Source organism: Pongo pygmaeus, chromosome 6, assembly GCF_028885625.2.
Source record: "Pongo pygmaeus isolate AG05252 chromosome 6, NHGRI_mPonPyg2-v2.0_pri, whole genome shotgun sequence".
Lineage (NCBI taxonomy): Eukaryota > Metazoa > Chordata > Mammalia > Primates > Hominidae > Pongo > Pongo pygmaeus.
The window spans coordinates 43,306,545-43,334,387 of NC_072379.2; the positions used below are offsets into that span (position 1 = coordinate 43,306,545).

General features: G+C 42.7%; 1 protein-coding gene and 1 non-coding gene across 4 annotated transcripts in view; one reads left to right on the forward strand and one right to left on the reverse strand.

The window, feature by feature from the left end:
- HECW1 (HECT, C2 and WW domain containing E3 ubiquitin protein ligase 1) overlaps positions 1-27,843 on the reverse strand; it is a 460,467-nt gene that overhangs the window by 337,605 nt on the left and 95,019 nt on the right. The window lies entirely within an intron of this gene.
- LOC129041774 (U6 spliceosomal RNA) lies at positions 27,634-27,737 on the forward strand. The gene has a single exon (XR_008503927.1). It is a non-coding gene; the product is annotated as a U6 spliceosomal RNA (small nuclear RNA).

Consider the following 27,843-nt stretch of genomic DNA (forward strand, 5'->3'; position numbering starts at 1 on the left):
GGACCAAGATAGTCATAAAAGGTGACCTCATTCAGCACTTATTTCATTTGCTGTGCACATATTTCCTTTCAGGGCCTCATGTGGAGGGGGCTTTTCATTCATGCATTCACTCAGCAAATGTCTGTGGTGGGCCAACTTCATACCAGGCACTGTGGATCAGGCAATACGTGAGTGAGCAACACAGCCTACAGGCCCTGGCTGTGGAGCTCGTGTTGAGGGAAAGAGAGCAACCAAAAACACAATAAATAAGTAAACTGCACATGTTAGAGATCATGCAACTTCAAGAAATAACAAATGAGAAATGAAATGTTAAGATGTGGGTAGGACATGAAGGTTTCCCTGGGTCTCCAGGAAAAGCTTCAAAGATAAGGAGGTTTTGAATAAAGACCTGAAGGAAGAAAAGGAAGTGTCCATTCCTGCCCAAGGGAAGAATATTCCAGGCAAAAAAAAAGGCCTGAGGTGGGAGAGCATCTGCAGAGGCCAGTGTGGCCAGAGCATGGGGAACAAAGGGGAGGACAGAAGGAAATAAAGCTGGGGATGTCACAAGGGGCCGGGTTGTGTTAGGCTTCTAGTTCACTGGAAGGACTCTGGTGTTCACACATTGCAAGGTGGGAAGTCACTGGTGAGCCCTGAGTGGGGAAGCGACATGATCTGGCTGGCAGTGAGCAGGGGCTCTTTGGCTGCTGCTTTAGGAACACACTGGAAAGAAGAGGAGGGAGGAAGTTGGGAGACCTTGCAAGAATCTAGGCCAGACACGGTGGTGTGAACAGGGTGGGAGAGGTGTGGGTGGTGAGAATTTGGCAGAATTGTAGATAGAAGAGAGCTGTCACAGGCATGTAATTTGTAAAGCCTGTGGCTAACCTTTTGCTTCTTTAGCAACCCGTATATCACACGCTGCTCTTGCAGACTGTGGAGAGAAGCTGGCTGCTCCTCACCTGCTCATCTCGCTACCTGCGATGAAGCTTATTTCTGGATGATATGAAGCATCTTATCTTTCCCGTACCAGAAGCTATAATCTATTTCCATGTCTCTCTCTCTGAATCTGCCTTTTTCTATTGCAGCTATCACAGCTTCTATTATGCCCATTGTGTCGCTATACCTACTTCCAGCTTTGCTGCATTTTTGGGAACTGGAGAGCTCCAATAAACACAGGAAGAGAGGAGCAAGTGGAGGCTTTGAGACTGACTGGTGCAGGCCTGGAGCTACCAAGGGCAGGTGAAATGTGCAGGTAGGCAGAGGTCTGGGCTGATCTTCAGAGTCCATTTGCACCTTTATCCTGGAAATCAATTCTGGAGTCAGATATACCGATCCCTGTTTCTAGCTTCCACAACAGTATTATTTTGCACCATTTTGGAAGCTTTCATAAAACTATTTTTATGGAAGTTATTATTTGGGGGAAGGAGAGGCATCCAGGAAAATCTATCATCGACCTGCTAAATGGACTGCACCACCACTTTTTCCAATTACATATTTTTCCACTGGATAATATTTTAAGATTCTACAGACACATGAGTGTCTAAGACATTGAAAAGCAAACAGCAGCATCTTTCAACATAAAGATATTAAAACCCATAGGCATGCGCTGACTTGGATATATGCGACTATGTGTGGTCAACTCTTGTCTTTACCATAATAGAATCTAAAAAGTCCTGGAGACTAAATAAATTATGTTAGTTGGTAATAAGAAATGGAGGGCTAATGAGGCAAGAAAACTTATAATATCCAAATTGTGATATTTTAAGTAACTGTTGTTTCTACATTGCATATATATGAAAACATTAAGAGTTTCCAGATGTGATATTGAACATAGAAATAGAGGTTCTGGGAGATAGTGTCAACCAGCTAGGGAGAAGGAGAGAAGTTAGATTTTGGATCCAGTCTCTATATGTCAGCCAAAGGAGAATATGTGCCTACTGAGAGCTATGAGCCAGAGGGACACTCATCTCCACAACTCTGAAAACTGGGTCTCTACAACTAAACACAGTAATCAGAATATTAAAAAGCATGAGTGTCATGAAACAATGTTCCATGAATATTTTTATGTTTTTGGTGTTAATGATTTCTGAGCAAAGGCACATGGGTTAAAGGATGATAATTGGCTACCCTAAAGAGACTTCTGGAGAAATATAAAGTCTTCTCTCTTCTGGAGATGGTGAAAGCCTAGAGTCCTTTGCCTCCTCTCCCCAGAGAGGATTATTTTACATTCTAGAGCGGAGGTCTGGCTTTGGCCAATTAAATGTGATGTTCACTGTAAGCAAGAAGTTTTAAGAGGTATCATGAGTTTCACCATCCCTCTTGCTACTGCCCCCTTTCCTGCAAGAACACCATGTTCTAGTTCTAGATTGGGCTATGCCTTCAGCCTACACTTCAGAAGCACATCTGAGCCCAAACCACAAGGGGAAGCAAAGCTGCAGCTGACCCACAGCCAAATGTGATGTGAGTGAGAAATAAGCGTTTGTTGTGGAAGTCACTGAGATTGTATGGATATTTATTTCACAGCATAACCAGCAAAAGCAAGCTAATGCAGTTGCACAGCCAGCCTCCATTTCTACTCCTCTTCTGAATTAAATTCCACTGCTCGGGGCAAGATGGCATGTCCTGATTCTTTTATGCCACCAGCACTTGGCTTTTGCCTAAATTGACCTACTTTGAAGGAGGGTTCTTATAGTTCACCAGTGGAGGAGAGGTTCTGGCACAAATAGAGACTTGTAAGGTTGCACTGAGGGGTGTCTTTCTTCTTTCCTGTGGCCCATTCAAACTATCCCAATCAACCAGGTCCTCTACTTTTTCTTTTTGTATTTGCTGGTTTCTTTCTTTCATTGAAATTCCAAGCTCTTTCCTTAACAATCAGTTTTCTCCAATTACTGTCAACTCTGGGATCAAATTCCTCCAAGAGGTTTTTTTTTTTTTTTTTTTTGAGACAAAGTCTCACCCTGTTGCCTAGGCTGGAGTGCAGTGGTGCGATCTCAGCTCACTGCAAGCTCCGCCTCCCAGGTTCACGCCATTCTCCTGCCTCAGCCTCCCAAGTAGCTGGGACTACAGGCGCCCGCCACCACGCCCGGTTAATTTTTTTTTTGTATTTTTTAGTAGAGATGGGGTTTCACTGTGTTAGCCAGGATGGTCTCAATCTCCTGACCTCGTGATCCGCCCACCTCAGCCTCCCAAAGTGCTGGGATTACAGGCGTGAGCCACCGTGCCCGGCCCCAAGAGGTTCTTATGTCAGAATACATTTTGTGTGCCTTCCTCAAGGCTGCCAGCGGGACTTGGTTCCTGCTGACAACAGCTGACGATCTATGTTACTGGTACAAGCCCACAGCTGAATTCCTATATCTTCACTAGGTTTTCATCCCAAGCATTGAAAACCAGGGGAAGTATGTCTCTAGCACCATCCAAGGTCTACATATTCTCCTTGAATCTACTATCTTGGGTCCTTTTCAGTCTCTTTAGCTGGCAAGCAGTGAGTCTCCGTGAAGGCACTAACACAATTATGATGTTGAATTTCACAGACCTAAACTGGGTCCTCCTGGAGGCATTTACGTTTTAAAAGAAGTGCCATCTTCCATCATAGCATCTGGAACAGGGAGGGAGGAGGAGGAAGACCTGCCAAGGGAGGTTATCATCTTGGCTGCTTTCACTGTTTACCATAGCCCAGGAGGGACTTCTGACAAAACAGCACCCGGAGTATGCTAGAGATTGCTCATATTATGCCAAAGAGCTTAAAGGATCTCACATATACAGACTTAGTGAAATAGCCCACTGCTTCATGTTCCCTAACTGGCATCCAATAGTTTGAGGAATTCTAAGGCGGAACATGATTTTAGTGGTAGCACACTGAGCAAAGCAGATAACATGCCTTGGTGGAAATCAATTCAGTGAATCCATGTCATGTGAAAACACCAAAAGGGATGCTTTCAGATTTGTAAATGCCCAGAAAAAAAGACTTACATTCAAGGGGCTGTGATGGGAGGGACATATGATTCCCAACTGTGGAAAGGACAGAAGAGCAGAGGGAGGTAGAGAAGCCCCAGTTCAAGTCTCATTCTGCTACTTTCTGGCTGTGGGATCTTATGGAAGTTAGTTAGCCTCTCTAAATGTTAGTTTCTTACTTGTCAATGAGAATTAGAATTCTATCTACTTCATAGTGCTGTCAACAGATTTTGGAGGGAAAATATATGGAGAGGACTTAAGAACAGCACCAGACACATAGCGTCTGTTCCCTACAGGACAGACAGAGGATTCAGTGTTGAAAAAGGCATGTCAAACTCAGGAGCTGGAGGGCCCTGATGATGTGCTAATGCTTGGAAGAGCTGCAACCAACAGTCCCTTTCTGCTTTAATTTATTTTTTTAAATCTTGGCAGACTTTCAGACTTACAGAGAAGTTGTAAGAATACGACAATGAATTCCCTAATATATTTCACGCAGATGCTCCAAATGTTCACATTTTGCTGTTTGTTTTTCCTTTTTCTGTCTCTCTGTATGTGAGAGACATATAATTTATATATGTGTACATATTTATACATACATATGTGTCATGTTTTTCCGAACCATTCAAGAGTAATCTGTTGACAGGATGCTCCCATACTCCTAAATACTATGATGCATATTTCCTAAAAACAAGACATTCTTTTATATACCTACAGTACAGTTATAAAAATCAGGATATTAATCTCAACATGGTCCTATTATCTAATCTACAGACCTTATTCAGATCTCATCAATTTTCTCAATAATGTCCTTTGTGAAAAAGAAAAATCCAAGATGCGAGATCTTGTGTTATATTCAGTTCAGTTGTCTTCTTTGTATTTCACGACACTGGTTGTTTTTATTTATTTATTTATTTATTTTTGAGACAGAGTCTTTCTCTGTCACCCAGGCTGGAGTACAGTGGTGCGATCTTGGCTCATTGCAACCTCTGCCTCCAGGGTTCAAGTGATTCTCTGGTCTCAGCCTCCTGAGTAGCTAGGACTATTAGGTACCCGCCACCATGCCCAGCTAATTTTTTGTATTTTTAGTAGAGATGGAGTTTCACCATGTTGGCCAGGCTGGTCTCAAACTCCTGACCTCAAGCAATCCTTCCGCCTCAGCCTCCCAAAGTGCTGGGATTACAGGCATGAGCCACTGTGCCCAGCCCACTGATGGTTTTTAAGGGTATAGGCTAGTTACTTTGTACAATACTGCCCACTTTAAATTTGCCTGATGTTTCCTTGTGATAAGAGTCAGGCTCTGACTTCAGCAGGAGCCACAGAAGCCATGTTGAGCCCTCAATGCCCTGTATCAGGAGGTATTAGGCTGGTGCAAAAGTTATCGTGGTTTTTGCCATCAAAAGTATGGCAAAAAAGACCCACAATTACTTTTGCACCAACCCAATACAAGCTGCACTGGTGATGGCAACTCTTGGTTAAGGTGCTGTCTGTCAGATTTCTCCACTGTAAAGTCACTATTTTATCCTTTGTAAATAATAAGTATCTTGTGGAGAGACACTCGGAAATTACATAAATATACTGTTACTTCTCAAACTTTCACCCATTTCCTTTACCATCCATTAATTAGTTTTTGCTTGAATCAGAGGCCTCTTTATTTATTTATAGCCCATTAATTTTTTTCTTTTTTTTTAACTTTTATTTTAGGTTCAGGGGTACCTGTGCAGATTTGTCGTACAGGTAAACTTGTGTCACAGGGGATGGTGGTACAGATTATTTCATCACCCAGGTACTAAACCTGGTACCCAACAGTTATCTTTTCTGCTCCCCTCCCTCCTCCCACTCTTCACCCTCAAGTAGACCCCAGTGTCTGTTGTTCCCTTCTTATGTGTTCATGAGTTCTCATCATTTAGCTCCCACTTATAAGTGAGAACATTCTGTCTTTGGTTTTTTTCTGTTCCTGTGTTAGTTTGCTAACGATAATGGCAGAGGTCTCTTTTTAAATAGAGTTTTGAATTCTATCGTTTAAGAAATATTTTCCATGGCAATGGATCTTATGAGACTCATCAAAGCCATTATGGTGTAAAGCATCTCTCCAAAATAATGAACTCCTATTTGGTGTCAGCTGATTGCAAAGACTTCAATATAGGGAAGGAGGAGAGAGCTCAACACTGGAAACATATCTAATTTACCAGAAAGCAAATACAAATTAAATGTCTCTTGACCTTAAGGTACAGCAGCTATCTCACATCTGGTTTAAACATAGCATTAATTGTTCTTCATTTTTATTACAAAAATAATTCATTCGTACTGTGGAAAATCTGAAAGCTATAAAAAGCAGAAAACAGAAGAAAAAAAGACACTCATGATGCAGAATCTACCACTGTTAACCAATTTGGTAGATTCCTTGTTGTCGTTTGTTTTTCCTTTTTTTTTTTGTCTTAAGACATATTGTATACACAATTTTGTATTCCAATTTTAATAACTGGAATTCATTGAAAATTCTAAGATAGTTTCATAAATTTTAATGGATGCCTTTTATAAACACACTACCATTTAGTTTTTTGATACCATTTTGGACACGTAGATTGTTTATATTTTTGCTATTAAATAATCGTGGAGAAGCATCTTTGCGCACACACAAAATGTGTACTGCATTTTGCTTCATTTGTGTGAGAAATATTATGGCCTGAATGAGTATAGCTGAGTGAAAGGCTATGAATACATAGCCAAGTGAACTTACAAAAGGGCCTAATTTCTACCCAGCTGATGATCCACACAAGTGTTCTTCTCCCCCAAACTCAACAACACTGAGTGTTCCCATAGTTCTTTGCATCTCCTGACTGTACATTTTCAACCTTCTCTTAGCCAATTTATATTGCCCTGTTGTGAGCTGTCTGATCTTGTTCTTTAAAGCCTTATCTACTCAAGCTTGCTATTATTTTACTTAAGTATATGAGCTCTGTGAATTCTAAAATATCAAGCTGCTTTTTTTTTTTTTTTTTATTTTGTAGAGACGAGGTCTCTGTATGTTGCCCAAGCTGGTCTTGAACTCCTAGACTCAAGTGATTCCCCTGCCTTGGCCTCCCAAAGTGCTGGGATTACAGGCGTGAGCCACTGTGCCTGGCCTACAAAATTTTGTCTAACATACTTGTTGCAAATATTTTCCCTGGGTGTTATTTGCTTTTTAATTTTGTGTATCTGGCTGTTAATGGAAGATTTCCAATTTTATGTGTTAAAACTATTCTTTCCGGTTCCTCCTAACACTTTAATTTTGGAAAGCCCTACTTACTCACCCTTCCCAGCCAGATAGAGGTAAACATTATTTCTACACCCATCTAGCATGTGATAGCACTATTTTGAAAACATCAGCTCTTAGATCCATTTGTAATTTATTTGGGTGCATGTGAATAACATACTTCTTCCTTACTGGTAACCTGCTTCCCCCTTATCATGTATCAGATTTTTCCGTGTGCCAGAATTTACTCTGAGTTATGCAGTTTCATGGACGTATTGCTTTTTCTGGAGTCAGGATCACATTTTGTTCATTATGGTAGCTTTAAAATACAGTTGTATTAATCCTATTTCATTCCTCTTCTTTGCCCTCTTGAAATGTACCTCTTCTGGACTATTCATTATTTCAGAATATTTTAAAATAATGTTAATAATTTCAAGTAAGAAAAAATGTCAATTAACAGAAAAATAGAGGATATTTTATTAATAACATCATAAACTGTATATGAATTAACATAAAATGTAACTTTACAATATTCAGTTTTCTCATGAAAGAACATGGCATATTGGTAGATTAACTTAAATCTTTTATGTTTCTTAGTAAAGTTTTGTACTTCTATTACATACTTTCTGCACTTAGTGATTAAAGTATGGATAGTTTATATTTTCATTATCATTGAAAATCAGATGCTTTTTAAATGACTTAAATTTTATATTTGAATACTGTTAGCTTTGTAAACTCTTATTAATTCAAATAACTAGATATTTTCCTTACACTTTACAGGTATAAACTCACATCCCTAAAAAAAAATGACCATTTGTTCTCCTTAAAATAACCATCCCTGTAGCTTTTGCTTCACATATTATTTCAGTAGCCTGAACTTCAAGATCAATGTTAAATAATCACTAAAAATAGTGGTCAATTTCATATTGTTTCTGTCAGTGACAGGAATGCATTTAACATAAAGAAGGACACTGGGCACTAAATAATGAAATAATCAATGTTAATAATGAGACATTAAGAATGAGAGAGGCATTGTCTTCCAGATTATATTGTCTAGATGAATATATTCTTTTAATATGTCATTTTGCTAAAAATAATGGCAGCCATGGTCATCCAAATATGACAGGCAGTTTTCATGACGTTGTGACAGCCGTGAAAATGTAGTGCTTAGATTTTGGACGGCTGGAAATGGCCCCCGTCCTGTGTTCCGGAGCCCCCACACCCAGGCCATCCTCTGCAGGCTGCCCTGACCAATGACTGCACACAGCAGGGATGCAGAGGATGCCCATGTCCGGGAGATGCCAGGCTCTTCTGAGGGCAGTATTTTAGAAATGATGTTGCTGCCTGGGGGCTTCTGCTCCACCCTCCTCCCTTGCATTCTCTTTCAGGAGGATCAGGCCCTTGCAGCTCCCTGGCCTTTTCCCCTCACAGGCTCTTTCCTCACCCATCTCCTGCATGTCCAGTCCCACCCTGGCACCTGCTTTGTCAAGGATCTGGAACGACACAGACCCTAATGGTTTGGTCTGTGAACAGAAAAGCCAGGCTGCTTTACTGTCCTTTTCGACCTGTCAGTTGAGTGACAATGTTATTTTGAAATCTCTTACTTCCACGAGATGAAAAAAGTAAAGCATTTAGACAGTGAATTATTAGTAACAAGCGCTGGAGGGCACTTACATGTGGCAGAGCCCCTTTCCTGATGCCATCTCGTGATCCTCAACATCATCACCCCACTGGGGAGGCAGGGTAGATATTCCTGACTTCATTTTAAGACAAACCAACCAATAATAGAAGTCTCAGGTTGTTTAAAGGATATGAGCAAAATTATGGAAATAAGAAGGACAGAGCCAAGGCTAGAGTTTATATCATTTGAACTTTTATCAAAATTTTTTCCATTTTAACCCCGATGTTCCGAACCTAAATTCATATAAAACATGATATTATTATTTGGTTTACAAAAGCAAATATGGTATTTAGTGGCATTTTGAATTTTCATGTAGGCATCTAAAAATAATATAATAAGATGCAAATCCAAATCAAAGGTCTATTCAACTGGCCAGGCATGGTGACATCTATAATCCCAGTACTTTGGGAGGCCAAAGCGGGAGGATTGCTTGAGTCCAGGAGATCGAGACCAGCCTGGGCAACATACTGAGACCTCGTCTCTACTAAAAATTAAAAAAATGTTAGCTGAGTTGGTGGCATGTGCCTGTGGTCCCAGCTACTCAGGAGGCTGAGGCAGGAAGATCAGTCGAAGCTGCAGAGAGCTGCGATCATACTACTGCACTCCAGCCTCGGTGACACAGTGAGATCCTGTCTCAAAAAAAAAAAAAAAAGATCTATTCAGTTAATAATCATGGCATCCTATGTAGATTCTATATTGATCTCATAGAAAATTAGCAGCATTTTCTACCATTATTCATGGTTTGTAATAATTTTTTGGTAGCATGAATAATTTCATAATCATCATTTTAAAAGTTCCTCAAACTATAGGAATAAAATTCTTATTTGGGATACTTACCTACGTTAATACAGGCATCTCTGGTTTTCTGGTTTAATCATTCTATAATATTTCATTGATGTATATTCCAAAATTTATTTATCTATTCTCCTACAGATGAGCATTTAGATTGTTTCCAGTTTTTTTATTTTGCTATTTCAAGCAAATCACTTTCTTACCTACAACTGGTTATACAACTGGTTATACATATGAGTGGTTCCCCAGGGTATGCGCAAGCCCAGGTCTCTTGGTGCAGTAAGTCAGCCCATCCTCCGCTTTGCTAGGTAGGGCCATCGTGCTCACCAAAGGGAAGGGAACAGTTGATTCTCCCACCATCTGCGCAGTTCACCTATTTTTACACTCTTTCCAGTACTTGCTGTCGCCAGCCTTCTTTGTTTTTAACTTGATGGTTGTAAAATAATTTAAGTCTCCAGTCATGGCTTCAACCATGAAAAACAGTCCAGCCACCATTTGATAGCTGGGTGAGTCCCTCGATCTGGCTCAGTCCATCTCCAGGCCCCTGACAAACCTCCAATGTGTCACCTGCCATCTTCCCCCACACCTTTGCTATAGGATTTACCTGCCATCAATCTAATTATGTCATTTCTTTGCTCAAAACACTCAATAGGTCCCCAATTGCCTGCAGGATAAATACAAACTCACCAGCACAGCAAACAGCCTGAAAAGCTGGCCTCATCCCTGCCCTTTTTCCAGGCCTCTCCCAGCCACTCCCTCCACTACACCCACATCCCTCCTGCTGTCCAGCAATCCCAGAGACACTCCCTGTGTGGGTCCTTTTTCTTTTTTTGTTTGGTTTTCATTTGAGGCAAGGCCTTACTCCATCACCCAGGCAGTGGTGCAATCATGGCTCACTGCAACTTCAACCTCCTGGGCTCAGGTGATCCTGCCACGTCAGCTTCCCGAGTAGCTGGGATGACAGACATGTGCCACCATGGCCGGCTAACTTTTTATTTTCTGTAGAGCCAGGGTTTTGCTGTGTTGCCCAGGCTGGTCTTGAACTCCTGGGCTCAAGCAATTGCCCACCTCAGCATCTCAAAGTGGTGTGATTACAGGCGTGAGTCACTGCGCTCGGCCTTACCTGTGCCCCTTTCACATGGCACAGTCTTTGTCTAAGGTGCATTCTTTTTCTTTGCCTGGGACTCCCATTCTGCACAAGTACAAATGCCACATCCCCGAACTCAGCCAGGTTATGAGTGTCCCCCTGGGCTCCCAGGGCATCTGATTTTGAGCTACAAGTACATGGATCATTTTGTATTGTGCTTGTTTGTACATCAGAGCCTCCACTAGGCTATGAACTTAGAGATGCAGGGATAATGTCTTACTGATCTTCCCCAACTCCTGGCATGGGCCTGGTAAGCACTGGGTGAGAAATGCATGATGTTTTACATTAAATGCAGTTCGATGTTCTTTGGAATAGCAAATACATCTATTCATTCATTTGATGTGCCTTTTCTAGACGACAGAAGACAGCAGTGACTAAAATAATCAAAGCTCTTTTTTCCACAATCACAGAGCTTACACTCTAGAGTGAGAAGACAGGCAATGAATAAAACTAATGGAGTCCTGTAGTATAGTAGAAAGTGATGTGAACTCTGGGGACAATGATGCATGAATGTGGGAGAGGGAAGAGGGGATGGGAGGCTGCTGAAAGGGTTGAATCTAAGAAGGGGCAATCAAAGGAGAGAGAAGGTGGCATTTTTGCAGATGTGAAGGAGGGAAGAAGTGAGACCTGGAGATTCGCAGCTGGGGTAGGGGAGCTTTCAGGCAGAGGGAATGGCACAGGCAAAGGCCCTGAGGCAGGAGTGACTGGAGTGGCCAGAGCAGAGACCCAGCAGGAGGGGCAGAGAGGCAGAGTGAGAGGTAAGGAGAAAGCACATTAGGTGGCACCTTGTAAGTCACAGCAAGGACTCTGATTCTGCTCCCAAGGCATAGGAAACCACTGATGGGATTTGAACAGAGAAGTGACAGGACCTGACATATTTTTTTTTTTTTTGAGATGGAGTTTTGCTCTTGCTGCCCAAGCTGGAGTGCAATGGTGCAATCTCGGCTCGCTTCAACTTCCACCTCCCAGGTTCAAGCAATTCTCCTGCCTTGGCCTCCCGAATAGCTGGGATTACAGGTGTGCATCACCACGCCTGGCTAATTTTTTGTATTTTTAGTAGAAATGGGGGTTCACCATGTTAGCCAGGCTGGTCAGGAACTCCTGACCTCAGGTGATCTGCCTACCTCAGCCTCCCAAAGTGTTGGGATTACAGGCGTGAGCCACGGTGCCTGGCCTTGACACATGTTTTAATGGGCTCTCTCCAGATGTCGTGCTGTGGATATACTGAAGGTGACCAAGAGCAAGCACAAGAGACAGATTAGGAGCCTTTGCAATAAGTCTGGTGAGAAATAGTGGTGGTCTGAACCAGGACGGTGGTGAGAAGCTGTTGTTGGATTCTAGATATACCTTGATGATAAAAGCAAAGGATCTGCTGCTAGATTGAATGTGGAGCAGGATAGAAAGAGAAGGATGACTTCATTTTTTAACCTGAGTGAATTGGAAGAATAGATTGGCCATGAACTAAGATGAGGAAGTAGGCAGGGGAGGTTTGGAGAAGAAAAACAAGAGTTTGGTTTTGGACATTTTCTGTTTGAAATGCTTCTTAGACATCCAAGTGGTGATAGAAAAACAAGTCTGGCATTCAGGAAGGAGATGTGGGATGGAAACGAAAATTTATGCCACCAGTGCACAGGTGAAATAGGTCATAAGATGGGATGGGATGACCAGGGCAGGGAGTGGAGACAGGAGAGAAGATCACAGCCCTAAGCCCTGAGACAGCCCAATGGTAAGAGCTCAGGGAAAGGAGGAGCCTGCAAAGGAAACAGGCATCCACATGGTGGGGAAGGTCACCTGTGACCATGGGAAGATAGACTGAATGCTACAAATCTCACACACGTCAGGTTTCCAGACTAATTGCATAATTTGAAACTCCTGTGTTAGCAAGCTGCACCCTACTGAACTTGGCCCTCTATGGAAGAAGAACAATATCTTTAGACTCTAATTCAGCAGTAGCAGCTGAAGAAAATATGATCAAAAGATCTCACCCCAGAAAGATGCATTGTACATTTCTTGCGTTCTTCCTCAAGACACTTCAATCCTCTTCAGAGTCAACATTTTGAAAACATCTGATCCTAGATTAAAAAGGCCCCAAATGCAATCCCTCTTACACAAAGTACCTTCTGGACATAGAACAGTCCATAATCTTTCAAAGATTGTTTGTGTAATCTTTGAAAGATGTGCAAAATACAGAGATGGAACCAGATTTTATTGGAAGGAAAGCTGACTTGGTTCATGAGTACTCGGCTTCTTATTTTCAGAGCAAAAAAACCCCAGGTTCTCTGAATGGATCCAGGCTATTTCCTTGTGATTTGCAATGCTTACCTCAGTGGTTTTCCTGGAGAGCTTTACTAAGTACCGAAGCCTGGGTTCCAACCCCAGAAATTCTGACCTAATTGCTCTGAGATTCTAATGTGCCATGACAGTCGAGGAACGCTGGTCTAGAGGAACTTTTAAACCTTAACGTCCATATGAATGGCCTGCAGATCTTGTTAAAATGCAGAATCTGATTCAGTAGGTCTGAGACTACGCATTTTTATTGAGCTACCAGGTGAGGACACTCTGGTCTAAGGATTATATTTTGAGTAACGAGGATCTGCATCTCATAATCGTCTCTGCAACAGTCATTTGGCATTGCCACCTATGATGATAAAATGCAATCAGCTCAACAATTAAAAACTAATCCCGCTGGGCACAGTGGCTCACGCCTGTAATCCCAGCACTTTGGGAGGCCGAAGCAGGCAGATCGCAAGATCGACACCATCCTGCCTGACACAGTGAAACCCCGTCTCTACTAAAAATACAAAAAATTAGCTGGGCGTGGTGGTGGGCACCTGTAGTCCCAGCTACTCGGGAGGCTGAGGCAGGAGAATGACATGAACCCAGGAGTCGGAGCTTGCAGTAAGCCGAGATCACGCCACTGCACTCCAGCCTGGGCAACAGGCTGTCTCAAAAAAAAAAAAAAAAAAAAAAAACCGAATCCCTCTGACATTTAGTTTAGCAAATACTTACTGAGCACTTAGTGCACAAGGCTTAGCATTAGAGGCTTTAAGAGATAAGGAGATTTAAAAATGTGTGGTTCTGACTAGGGTTAGGAAAGGAAAGCTAAATAGGCTTCATTTCAATTGTCTTCTCTGATTGACTGGTACATATTTCATCCTTGGCCTAAAGAAATCAAAATATAAAATGACCCTGGAAACACAGTGTCAGAAACCACAGAATCTCCCTAATCCTCTAGATGTGGTGCCAGGTACCATCACATTCTTCTAGTGTATGTGAAATGGGACCCCTGGCAGCTGTTGACGCACAGCTGCCTACCTAAACTCTCTTAGCCCTAAAACCCAGGTAATAAACCCTACTAATTGATAAGCGATCCAAGTAACAAAAGTATAATGTACTGTCCCCTTACCAAATAGTACTCAAGGTGCTTCCAGGTCACTAGAAGAAAGATTCTTTAAAACATTCATCAAGCCCACAGTGGTGCATCAGTGGGTGCCCACCTTGCAGAGGTGGGCACTAAATGCTGAGCCCCAATGGTCCCTCTCCAGCAGTAGGAATCATGATCATGAATATGCATTTCTAATGGCTTCCTTCTGTGATACCAGCCACACATGGTCTGCACAGGGAGGCCTGTGAATTTCTGGCCCAGCCCTGCCCATTTTTAAAGCCAAGGGGCACCATAACGGAAAGCTCACAAGAAACTGGTCTCCCTTCTCTCCTTTGTTCCAGGGCAGGCCATGGGGGTGGAAGGGATTGGTGGCTACCCTAAAGCTACTATCTGGTTGCCAGGCCCAGGCACCCACACGTCAACATTTTCTTTAATATACCTGCTCAGCCAAAAAGGATTGGGATTCCTGTGTCCTAGAGTTTGGCTGGACTTTGTTTCCAATTCCTGGGAGGTAGCCTCTAAATCCTTGGAATTTCTTGGATGATAGTAGTGCCTTTGTTATTCATGGCAGGCTCTAATAGTTTATGCTAGAGCTGGTGGGCTCCTAGTTAGCTTATGCCTACAGATGACTTAGGATGAGGGCTGTGATTAGAGTGTTGTGTCTCTGAGTCACGTGACATCAGCCTGATCTCTGGAGAGGAGCTGGTGATTGAGGTCAGCCACATGGCCAATGATTCAGTCAACTATGCCTTCATATGAAACTCCAATAACAACTCTGGACGTGAAGACTCAGGCGAACGTCCCTATTGGCAATACTCTGTGCTGGGAGGGTAATGCATCCTGACCCCGCAGGGAGAGGACACAGGAAGCGTTGCATTCTAGGTGCTCCCAGACCTCACCCTATGCAGCTCTTCTTTTGGCAGGTTCTGATTTATCTCCTTTTGCTATAATAAAACTGTAATAATAAATATACCACTTTCCTGTGTTCTGAAAGTTATTCTAGTAAATTAGCAAACCTAAGGGGTACTGGGAACTCCTAAATTTGTAGCCAGCTGGTAGAAGTGTGGGTGACCTGGGGCCCATGGCCTTGTGGCAGTGTGTGGGGGACAGTGTTGACTTGCGAAGTCTGGCCCAGCCCCAGGTAGTTGGTGTCAGAATTCACTGCAGAAGCCTTCCTCAGCTTCCCCAGCAGCACCGCACTGGAGGGCTGGCCCAGCTGACTGAGACTGTGTCCATCTCCTGCCCACAAAAGAACCTTTTGTGGTAATAAGGGAGGAGACAACCCTTCATATTGTCTTATGCCCAATTTCTGCCTCCAAAGAAAGAAGAAGTAAAAACTAAAAGGCAGAAATGAAATCCACAAGCAGACAGCCCGGCACCACACCCTGGGCTGGTAGTTAAAGATCGACTCCTGACTTAATCAGTTATGTTATCTATAGATTACAGACATTGTATAGAAAAGCACTGTGAAAATCCCTGTCCTGTTCTGTTCTGTTTTATTCTAATTACCGGTGCATGCAGCCCCCAGTCACATACCCACTGCTTGCTCAATCGATCATGACCCTCTCACACGGACCCCCTTAGAGTTGTGAGCCCTTAAAAGGGACAGGAATTGCTCACTTGGAGAGCTCAGTTGTTGGAGACATGAGTCTTGCTGAAGCTCCCAGCTGAATAAAGCCCTTCCTTCTTTAGCTTGGTGTCCAAGGGGTTTTGTCTGCTGCTTGTCCTGTTACAGTAGAAGTTATTAAGAAATTATTTTAGGCAGACAGAGAGGAAAACGGGTCCTTGGAAAGTTTTCGTTTTTGAAGCAGCTCCAGAAACATTTCTTGTCCAGTAGGAAAGTCCTGGGTCTTAGAGCCTGGCTGACAACCTTTGATATGCAAATGCAGGCCATTAGAAACCGGGTCCACCCAACATGGCGATTCCCACTGTTGTCCTCTTGCCCTTGCCCCCACAGGTGCCTGGCAACATGGCCACTCCCACATATCCCCACATGTGTAGAACATGGCGCCCTGTATTTGCATATTAAAAGGCTAGGGTGGGAAGGCCAGTTTTTTTCGCAGGCTACCTGAATGACATGCCTGGTCAAACCAATCCCCTGAGCCCTGTGCAAATCAGACACCACCTCCTCCAGCCTGTTTGTATACCTGGCTGGTGTACCCCACAGGTGAGTTCCCTCTCTTGGCTCCCTGGCACGTGAGTTCCCTCTCTTGGCTTTGGAGCCCTGGTCTTTCTGTCTCTCTACAGGGGAGCTTCTTCCTTCTTTCCTCTTTCTTGTCTATTAAACTCTCTGCTCCTTAAATCCACTCTACGTGTGTCTGTGTCATTTTATCTAAATCACGTGAGACAAGAGCCCTCATGTTCCTCCACTCATTGTATCACTTTCTCTATACACCTTCCAATCCTGGCTGGGGACTTGCTCCAAATTAACGAACCTCTTAAACCATGACATGCTCTTTTCCCTTGGGCTTTGTTCATCAAGAACTATCAATCCAGAAGATGAGGGTGGCTTTATCAGCCCATCAGTAAAACGCCCTAGGTATAAATGTTGTCCAAAGCCAGCTTTGCTGTGCCTTCCAAGACACTGTGATCTATACTGCTGGTCACAGGCACACTGTGGCCAGGTTCATTCCCTCTGCCCTGCCATACCCCATTCCTTGCTTCCTTCCCTTCTCCACCAAAATGTGTTATCAGGACCCAATTGTTTCTAAGATAAAGATGTGCATCCAAGATGTGATATCCTAAACCACTGCTGTGTTCAGATCCATGATACGTCTTGTCCTCTTGTTTGGAAAAAATACCCTGAGTTCTAAGAGGTTCAGATGAGCAGGTTCTCAAGGTGACCCAGTGCTGCTGCAGGAGAAAGCAGTGAGGCCTCCTGCCTCCTCTCACCTTCCCTTGGACCATATTGCTGCTCAGGAATAACAATTCAATCCGTGATCTAAATATATCTTACACTGAATGGCCCAGCATTGTGGTATTGATTTTTTAAGTTAAAAATACAAGATGAACTATCAGTTTTCATCTACAAAATCCTGTTTCTAAAGCTTCAAAATCCTTTTTGACACAGACTTTGTTGGGCCATTTACACAGCTCTCCTCCAAAGTGGAATCTAAAACTCTTCCTAATACCTAGCTGGTGCTGTGCCCCCATTCCCTCTAGTGGACCCCACAAGCCTCCCTGGGAGGCTTTTCTTCCAGGAAATCCTGCACTTTCCAGCCCCAGAAGGATTGGGTGCTGGTGGCCAGGCTTGTGCTAGATAACACTGCTCTTGGGCCAGAGATGGACATGGCACCCAAAGGAGCTAATTAATTAGATGCTCAGTGACCAAAAATAGTTCCTTTCCTGATAATTCTAAAAGATATGAGTGGTGGGTGTTAATTCTGTGAAGTCCTCCAAACCATACGCCAATAGCTGTGTAAGGACATGGCCAAGAAATAGGATATAGTTCAGAAAGAGAAGAGGAGTGATGCCTAAGCCCCTCATCATTTTGCAAGTAAAGCTGTCTGCTGTATAATCTTATTACATTGATCCTTCTCCCCTCTTCCCCCTTTTATGGTCATTTGAAATTAGCTCAGGTAGGTTTCACTTCCTTGCAATCAGTGATTCTGGAGGGAGTGAGACATTCCCTGCTTTCAAGGGTACCCCAATTCATCTACAGATGAAAAGCAGCAACAGTATCTCTCATTAATTTGATATAGACATTCAACTATAATCCAACACCTACCCTAGTTACCAGAACTCATGCACTTGAAGTAGAGAGAAACATGTTTCTTATTTCTTATCTGTATTTCCAGAAAAGGACTTCATTTAGCTGGAACCCAAAGTGTATTTTACATAGCTAACTGAGACTCAATTTTAATTTACAGTAGTGGGCTCAGGGTCAGAACTCAAGCATAAAGTGCCTATGCAGCAAAATATGAAGAGATGAGAAAGGTAAGTGAGTGTTTAAATTTATTCCAGTATTAAAAAATTTTATTAGATAAAGAGCTCACTTTTTTCATGTACTTGGTAATAAGTTGCTGTCATTAAAATATGTGCCTGGCCTAGGGATAGGACACAAACAGGAGAGTGTGATCAGAGAAGGAGCTATTAAAATGGTGTTGGAAAGCACTCGAATACTGCCACTATGACCAGACTGTGAGCCGTAGAACCCTTGACAGCTGGTCCCTCTGGTGCAAGGATGCTTTAAGATTATACTGCAGCTGGGAGTGGTGACTCACGCCTGTAATCCCAGCACTTTAGGTGGCTGAGGTGGGAGCATCACTTGAGGCCAGGGGTTCGAGGCCAGCCGGGGCAACATGGTGAAACTCCGTCTTTACTAAAAATACAAAAATTAGCCGGGCATGATGGTGGGCGCCTGTAATCCCAACTACCTGGGAGGCTGAAGCAGGAGAATCACTTGAACCCGGAAGGCAGAGGTTGCAGTGAGCTGAGATCATGTCACTGTACTCCAGCCTGGGGGAAAGAGCAAGATGCAAGACTCTCAGAAAAAAAAAAAAAAAAAAAAAAAAAAAAAAAAAAAAAAAAAATTACACTGTTTTTGCCACACTGCTAAAGGGAAGCAGGATGTGGGCTAGTGGAGACCTTTGTCCCTGGGGCTAACACAGCATCTGGGGAGCAGTACCAGGCAATGTCTTCAGCTTACCACGATCCAGGAAAGAGAAAAACTCAATGGTGCTGATGGCTAAGGTGGATGGACTGCCTTCTGCCACAGCAGAAACCTTTAAGGCATTAAAAACCTGCTTTGGCTGGGCGAGGTGGCACATGCCTGTAATCCCAGCACTTTGAGAGGCTGAGGCGGGCGGATCACAAGGTCACGAGATTGAGATCAGCCTGGCCAATATGGTGAAAGCTCGTCTCTCCTAAAAATACAAAACTTAGCTGAGCATGGTGGTGCACACCTGTAGTCTCAGCTACTCGGGAGGCTGAGGCTGAGGCTGAGGCTGAAGAATCGCTTGAATTGGGAAGGTGAAGGTTGCAGTGAGCCCAGATCGCACCACTGCACTCCAGCCTGGGTGACAGGGCAAGACTCCATCCCAAAAAAAAAAAAAAGCCTGCTTCATCTCGTCAGACTCAGCTTTCATCTTATAAAACAAAGACCATATAAAACGACAGACTCATATGACTTCCGTTCTGTCTTCTCCCTGACTCAGGGCCAGAGACTACTTCCATAAACTGTGCAACATCTCTCTGTCATGGGGTCAGACAGTTTGAAGAAACTACAGCGGTCTCTGTCTGCCCCACTCCTCTGCCTGGTCTCTGAACACTGGCCCTATACATCCTTGGAGACACAGCAGTGACCAGAACAAAGCTACAGAGGGAGGCACAGACATGGCAGAGGATGTTGACCTAACTCCTTCAGCATTTGACACATCAATTTGATAAAATATAACAGTATGCAGGGACTCTGATTTAAATAATATCAGTTAAGTAGATGTCTTTCAAGATCTTTACAATCAAAGAATAGACTGTTTTCTAATATCCATGGACCATTTACCAAAAATTGATTATACAAGGGCCTCAAAGAAAACCTTGATAAATTATGAAATGCATAAAGAGTGGTGATAACATTTTCTGACTGCAAGGCAACTAGGATAGATATTGTATAATAATACAAGTTTGAAGTTTAAAAATACCTTAACCATTTGTTAACGATTTAACCTTTGGTTAAAAAGGAATTTTAAATTGCAATTACATACTGCTCAGAAATGAAAGAAAATGAGAATGCCACAAAAGGAATGCAAATAAAATTATGTGCAACAGTGGAATCCATAGCATTACATAGGATTGCCGTCTAGCCAACACTGGCTGGGTCAGCCGTGCTGACTGTTAGGACAGGGCAACGTTTCTGTGAGGATTGGAAAACAGCACTGCTTTCAGCCTCTCTCGGGACAACCGACCCTCGCAAGGTGCAGCAGCTAAAGGGTTAATGTGGGCACAGCAAGGGCTCTCCAGGAGTCCCAAGGGCAGTGTGCATTCTGACTAGGCAGTGCCTATACAGTCACTGGTAATTACATATTGTATAGTTTAGCTGCTATTGTTATAAAACAAGAAGAATGTAAATCAAGAACCTGAGAATTCAATCCTTACATTTCTTAAAATCAGGATAAAAAGAGCAAAGCAAACCCAAGGACAGCAGGAAGAGTAAGTGAATAAATACCCCAAATGTGTAGGCTACCTTGCACCTGCCTCTTCTGTCCCACTTTGCTCTTCCTGCCCTGGGTCCTGGGGTGCTGACTGGGAGGAGGCAGGCATTCATGGGCCCCCTCACCTGCTGCCTCCCACTTGGGTTCAGCCAATGTGGAACACACAGAAGACTGGAGGGAGGGAGAAGTGCAAGGTCAGAGCATGCCCCCACATGGTTCCCTCACTGTGGGCTGTGAGCTGGCCCCTCTCTGGGGGCTCCTCCTCCTTCTGGGCTAGTGCCCGTGCCCACCTGCATCTGCTCACGCCTGCCCAGCCACCCTGCCGTCTCCTGTGCTCTGCCCATGCCTTGGTCAACAGTCCTTTTATGAAATGCTCCTTAAATTAGCCACCCTGAGTTTGCCATAACTTCCTGATTGGATCCTGACTGACATACCAACAATCACCACCACCACCACCACAGAACAATAAAAACAAAACCAAACAAAACAGGGGCAGGGGAAGGTAGCATCGCCATCTAAATTAAACAGCTATTTTTTGACAAGGATATATAGATGCATATACACAGACACACACATGAAACTCTAGTTTGTCTAGTTTTTTGTACCTATTACTCAGAAAAGTTATATGAATATATATTTGAATGTATTATTTCCTAAGTTATTTATTATGATATTTATATTACTCTAGTTCTTTAGATGGCATTCTTTTATTCTTTAAAAGCTGTTTTCCCTATCAAGGACAGTTATAATCTCCTTTCACATTTCTAATCTTGTTTATTTGCTTTATTTTCTCTAATTTTACATGTATGTACATCCATGTATAAAAACAGAAAAAATTTGAAAAAATGGAAAATAACTATAAAAATTAGAGAGAAATATATATGAAAAACTAGAAAAACTATAGAAATACATATGTGTATTTCAATTAGAAAAGAAAAACTAGAGGGAAAAAGCAAGTAAACAATACCAGTAATATAGAAGATTAGAATCACCACCAGTAGGGAAAACAGCTTTTAAAGAATTAAAATAAAGGTCTCTAAAGGTCTAATATAATAAATTCCAAAATCCTGATGAAATGTTTAGTTTCCTGAAAAAATACATACTGATTTGATCACATAGAAACTTTATACCTTTTGTTTTTCTCATTGCAATCATATTCCCATTCTAAGTCCCCAACAAAATTTCTTCCTAATGCTATAGCTGTTTATGATGTAAACTCTTTTATTAATTATATCATTCTTTTCTGTGATAAAAATATGTATAAAGATTTAAATTTAATTTTTAAAAAAATTATTGGCTGGGCGCAGTGGCTCACGCCTGTAATCTCTGCACTTTTGGAGGCTGAGGCGGGTGGATCATGAGGTCAGGAGATCGAGACCATCCTGGCTAACACGGTGAAACCCCATCTCTATTAAAAATACAAAAAATTAGCCGGGCGTGGTGGCAGGCGCCTGTAGTCCCAGCTACTCAGGAGGCTGAGGCAGGAGAATGGTGTGAACCCGGAAGGCGGAGCTTGCAGTGAGCCGAGATCGCGCCACTGCACTCCAAAATACAAAAAATTAGCAGGGCGTGGTGGCGGGTGCCTGTAGTCCCAGCTACTTGGGAGACTGAGGGAGGAGAACGGTGTGAACCTGTGAGGCAGAGCTTGCAGGGAGCCGAGATCGCGCCACTGCACTCCAGCCTGGGCGACAGAGTGAGACTCTGTCTCAAAAAAAAAAATAAATAAATAAAAATAAAAATTCTTATGATCACCAGCTCTAAGTGTTAAACCATTTCTTCCAGGTTGAGTAATCAATTAGTATTGTTAGAGTTATCATCAGTAGTATACAGTTGATCCAAACAAAATAAGCACATGTCATTTATGATAAAGTCTCTTATCATGAAATCATCTTTAATGATTTACAAGCCAATAACTCAATCAAGTCAGTCCTGCTTCAGTTTGATGAATGTAAAGAACTTGAAAACACCTCACTTGGGGCAAGATTTGTTACCCAGTCCCAGAGTCATGCACTTTCTGGGAAGTATATAAAAAAGACTTACCACGCCTTATCAGGTGATGGATAATTACACCTGCTATTCTTTCACTGAGAAATACATAGATTAACTCATGAAAAGGCAAGAAAATGGACATATTACTAATTTCGTTACTCTTTTACTGATATAATATTGTAATAACATGATTTAATCTTAGCTCATGCTTTAAATATACTTTTGTCATAATCTTAGAGCTACAGATTTAGTCGTTCTATTTGTGGAAAATATCTACCATATAATATAAATGGCAAAGCCAGTTCTCTTTGTCAAACCAACTAGCCAAATAAGATCTTTTTCAGAAAAATGTCTGACTTCATTTTAAAATCCAGATAAATGTGTTAATGTACATTTTAAAGAATATTAGAAATATGACTGGAAATAAAGTAAAAGATGCAATTTGTAAGTTAGAGTACTTAGACATTCCAGTAAGATTAAAATAATGAAGATCTAATATATTTATCCATTTTAAAGTAAGTTCTATAAACAAGATAATAAATCATTCTCATTACTTAATTTGCTATAGTGCAATGTAATTTGCAGCTAAAATTACCAGTTACTTAAGAAGAGTGCAGCATAATAGCCTTGGCCTCCCTTCTGTAATTGTGTGCATATGATTTGGTTTTGAGGGGCAGTTAAATGAGTCTCATGTATAAATACCAGAAATAACTCCAATAGTCTTGTTAAACATAATTATAACATAATTTATATATTTTAAAAAGTGAAAAGAATATTTTGCTAAAAATTATCAGTCTAGCAGCTAGTATATAATTTTGCTTTATATTAATAGCAGGAAAAAATTATTGGATGTTTTATAAAATGGCAAATGACTGTAAATAAAGAGTGTATGATCTGATTTGATAAACCAGATTTTGACTACCTTAATTAATAACACAACCCTAATATGAGAGAGATTGGGTAAAAGTTTTAGTCATGCATTTCATTTAATAGCCTTGAAAATGTTGATAGTTTAGGAAACATCACAACTGTGTTTACAAGAATCAATAGCAAAAATCTCTTTGAAGAGACTTTTGTCTTAGCAGAGGGATGAGTGCTGAGGACAGGTGTAAAGAAATGCTTACATTTAAATATGGGTAGGGGTTGTTTCCAATATTCAGTCTTTCTTACAGTGCTGTCTTGGCCTTGTTCTCCTGTAAGTCTCCCTTAAGAACTCCTTGCATAGTAGACAGGCAGAGGCAAAGTCATTAAAATGAAACTTGTCATTACTCCACATACCATACATCTGAAGAATTCCAAACATCACAAACATGCAGGACAAAGCATCCCCTTCTAACACCCCCATTTATTCTTAACTGAGCTGTATAAGGCAGAAACAGAAGGGAAGCTCAAAGGGTTTATGATGTCTTGATTTATTATTTTGAAAAAGGTTTTCCCTTTGTTCAATATCCTCAAAGTTTTATGCTCTGTGGGTAATGCACAGGTAAAATTTGAGGGAGGCAAGGGGGAACGCCCCCCTTTTGTGAAGGGTTATTATGAACACAGGTTTATTCTAGCAGGTCAATTTTAGAAAAGAATGGATAGAAGTTGAGGTTTTGAGGACAGGATTCCATAGAATCTCCATGCTTGAGTCCCCCTTGGAAAGTATTTTACCCCTGGGAATCATGCCTTCTGGTGGGAAGACACTGTCCCATGAGACTGTGAGTTCCCTGAGGACAGAGATGGTCAATCCCAACTCTCTCTGCATCCCTAGCACCCACATGGTGCCCGCATGGAGCATTCACACTTGGATACTTACAGAACTGGTTCATTCATTCACAGAGGAGAAAGGTGATGTGTCAGATGGGACTTAAACAATGGGAACTGTTTGAATAAGCCAAAAGCAGTTTGATTTACATAAAATGGTAAAGGTTGGATTTTTCATCCTGATATTTAGCCTACCTGTCTCCATACTGAGAGACAGGACTAGCTGGATTTCCTAGGCTGACTAAGAATCCCTAAGCCTAGCTGGGAAGGTGACCGCATCCACCTTTAAACACAGGGCTTGCAACTTAGCTCACACCCGACTAATCAGAGAGCTCACTAAAATACTAATTAGGCAAAAACAGGAGGTAAAGAAATAGCCAATCATCTATTGCCTGAGAGCACAGCGGGAGGGACAATACAATGATTGGGATATAAACCCAGGCATTCCAGCTGGCAACGACTACCCTCTTTCGGTCCCCTCCCTTTGTGTAGGTGCTCTGTATTCACTCTAATAAATCTTACAATTGCACACTCTTCTGGTCCATGTTTGTTACAGCTCGAGCTGAGCTTTCGCTCGCTGTCCACCACTGCTATTTGCTGCCATCGCAGACCCACCACTGACTTCCACCCCTCCGGATCTGGCAGGGTGTCGTCCTCTGTGCTCCTAATCCAGCAAGGCACCCATTGCTCCTCTGGATTGGGCTAAAGGCTTGCCATTGTTCCTGCTCGGCTAATTGCCCGGGTTCGTCCTAATCGAGCTGAACACTAGTCACTGGGTTCCACGGTTCTCTTCCATGACCCACGGCTTCTAATAGAGCTATAACACTCACCTCATGGTCCCAGATTCCATTCCTTGGAACCCATGAGGCCAAGAACCCCAGGTTAGAGAACATGAGGCTTGCAGCCATCTTGGAAGTGGCCCAACACCATCTTGGGAGCTCTGGGAGCAAGGACCCCCTGTAACAATAACACACACACACACACTCACACACACACACACTCACTTCTACTTGATCCTTCTTGAGTCTTCTATCAGTGGCCCAGGCATGCAAAAATCCTGTCTCAAGATGACCTGAGCCCCTCTTAATGATGTTCTACCAGAGCCACCCAGGGCCTCATACTCTGAAAGTTTTCCTATTCTCACGTCATCACAATGCACCTTTTCAATGACCTATCTCCACAATAAGTTCTTTTTGGGCAGTGACAATAGACACATCAACTTCTATGAAACCCCTCCAGTTAAGAGAGTCCTTGGTCAGCAAGGTCTCCCCATCTAGGCAGTGGGACAGGCTGCAGGGATCCTTCTGTGGGAAGGAAGGTCCTGTACTCAGACTCCACATATGGCTGGGTCCACTCAGGCCAGGAAACTGCCAGTCCCCGGCTCTTGACGTAAAACCATCAAGAGAAGTTGATTTTAAGTTTCGCTCAACTCTGTCTGATCTTCGCTTTGGAGAAGAGCCCAAAGTTCAGAGTGGTGGCTGTGTTCTTATGGTTAAAATTCTGCTCTGACATACTGAGTACCTCATCTTAAGTAAAGACGCTGTAGGACTGGGCATGGCAGATGACCTCGGGGTGAACGCCAGTGCCTGGCCCACCTGGGAACTTGCTCTATTAATGCTCCCTTCACTCTTCTGGAATGCCCGCCTCTCGTTTTGTTTCAGCTCCTTCCTGCCAGCATTTAGATATATCCACTCTTCTCCACATTCCTCTCACTCAAATAACCAGTTTTCTTTTCTCCTTCCCAGCAGACTTGTGGAAAGACATTGATACTCCTGGCTTCGCGTCTGTACGTCTCCATCAAACCTTACCCAGTTGTAGCCTGGCTGTGAAATCACTCTCCAACTGAAACTTTTTTTCACAGAGAAAAAAAAATGGGCAAGGAGGCTCTTTCTTGCAAATTCTAATCTCTTTGAGACAGGGGAGAGAAGCTCCCTTGTAAATTTGACAGTGCTTTACAGAGGAGACAGGAGCCCTGAGATACCCCTGAGAAATAAAATAATAGTCATTGGCCTGAAAAAGGCAGAGAACCGGATGCAGAGTGAGAGGCTCAGGAAGCAGAGTGATGCCTGGTGCCTGGAGAGTATCACACACCTGCAGGCCCTGGCTGAGGACACTTGCCTGCGAGGCGTCATCAGCTCTGGCTCTGCTCAGCAGGAGCAACAGGGGACAGGGGAGTGTGGGTCTTCAGGGGGCCAGCAAGCCGTATGTGGTCTTGCCTGGAAACCATTCACCACGATGGCGATCATGGGCAAGATTGTGAGGGGCTCAGTGGGTCTGATGCCACTGTTATGCTGGCTTCATAAAACAATTTGGGGCCTCACACCACAGGGCAAGCTGAGCTGGCATGAAAGGCTGCCCGCCTCCCACTCCTAACCCTGCCCTACCAGCCTCAGATACGTAAAAATGCTAAATAAGAGGTAATGCTTTGTGCATATAGCCAAGTTCAATATCAAAAGAGGTGCCAGGAATGAAGCAAAATCTTCTAAAAGCCAGGGTGACTTGGCTAAAATGGAAGCCAGAGGCAGGCACAGGTATTTCAGAGCCAGACCTGGGCCTCAGCCTCCAGGAGTGTGTGGTTTCTGATGCTCTTGCAGGGAGATGAATCCAGACCTCCAGTTCCATGCTTGGAGGAACTCCAACTTGGAGGGCTGGCTTGTTGCTTCGGTGGAAAGAAACAGCACTGACCACCAGCCCTGGGAAACGGTGGCTCCAAAGAGGTTAAGAGGGATCGGAATTGCCTAAAAGGAGCATGTCCTAGACCTAAACCACCAATGAGAATGAAGCTAGAACTCACACTGTGTGGGTGGTAAAGAGACACACATTTGCTTTCCCAGCTGAAAACTGACACAAAAAATTACCCTAAACTGCTGAATCGTACGAGGCCCAGAAAAGGTGAATGTGAGCTGTCCCCTGGAGATTCTGCCAGGCCGAGACCCCGGGGACTCTCAGTGATAGAAAACCACCAGGAGAGGCAGCAGGTGAAAGACCGGGAGACTTTAACCCCAATAACTCAGGATAATAAAACAGCTCAAGAGAACACTTAAAATAAGAATGTCACCTTTCATTGTTTTGAGGTAAAGGAAGATGTGGGAGTCATAAGACAGTAACAGGACCCTGTGGGAAAAGATCACGTTGATTTGCAAAAGAAGCAAAGGAATTCTACAATGAAACGTCTAGCCATTGAAATAGAGAAATCAATAGAAGGTTGAAAGAGCAGACTTCAGAGAATTAGTCTATTGGAAAAAAGATTTGAGAAAATCACTCAAATGTCACACGAAGAGGTAAAGATCTGGAAAATATGAGGGTTTCAATAATAGGGAAGAGAAATGAAAATGTCCATTATCTATTAACAGGAGCTCCAGAAACAGAAAAAGAAAATGGGAGAGGAGGGATGTTTGAAGGGATGATGGTGAAGTTTCCAGATATAAAGAAAAATGGAATTTCTAATTGAGGCAACACCACAAATCCTAATCAGAATAAATTAAATAAATCTACACATAGGTACAGCTTAGTAAATCTGCAGACCATAAAAAGACAACTACTTTAATTACCAAGACAAGAAAGATTATCTCAAAAGTAATGGCAGTGTTCATTTCTGCAACACACCTGCCAGAATTGGAACAGTAAGAGAAGATAAGCATGGCTCCTGCACGAGATGACACGCAAACTGTGAAGTATTCCATGTTTTTTAAAGTACAATAAGCCAGGAATAGAAAGTTAGGCACCATATGTTCTGATTCATACCTGGAAACTAAAAGTGTTGATCTCATAGAGGTTAAAAGTAGAGCAGAGGAT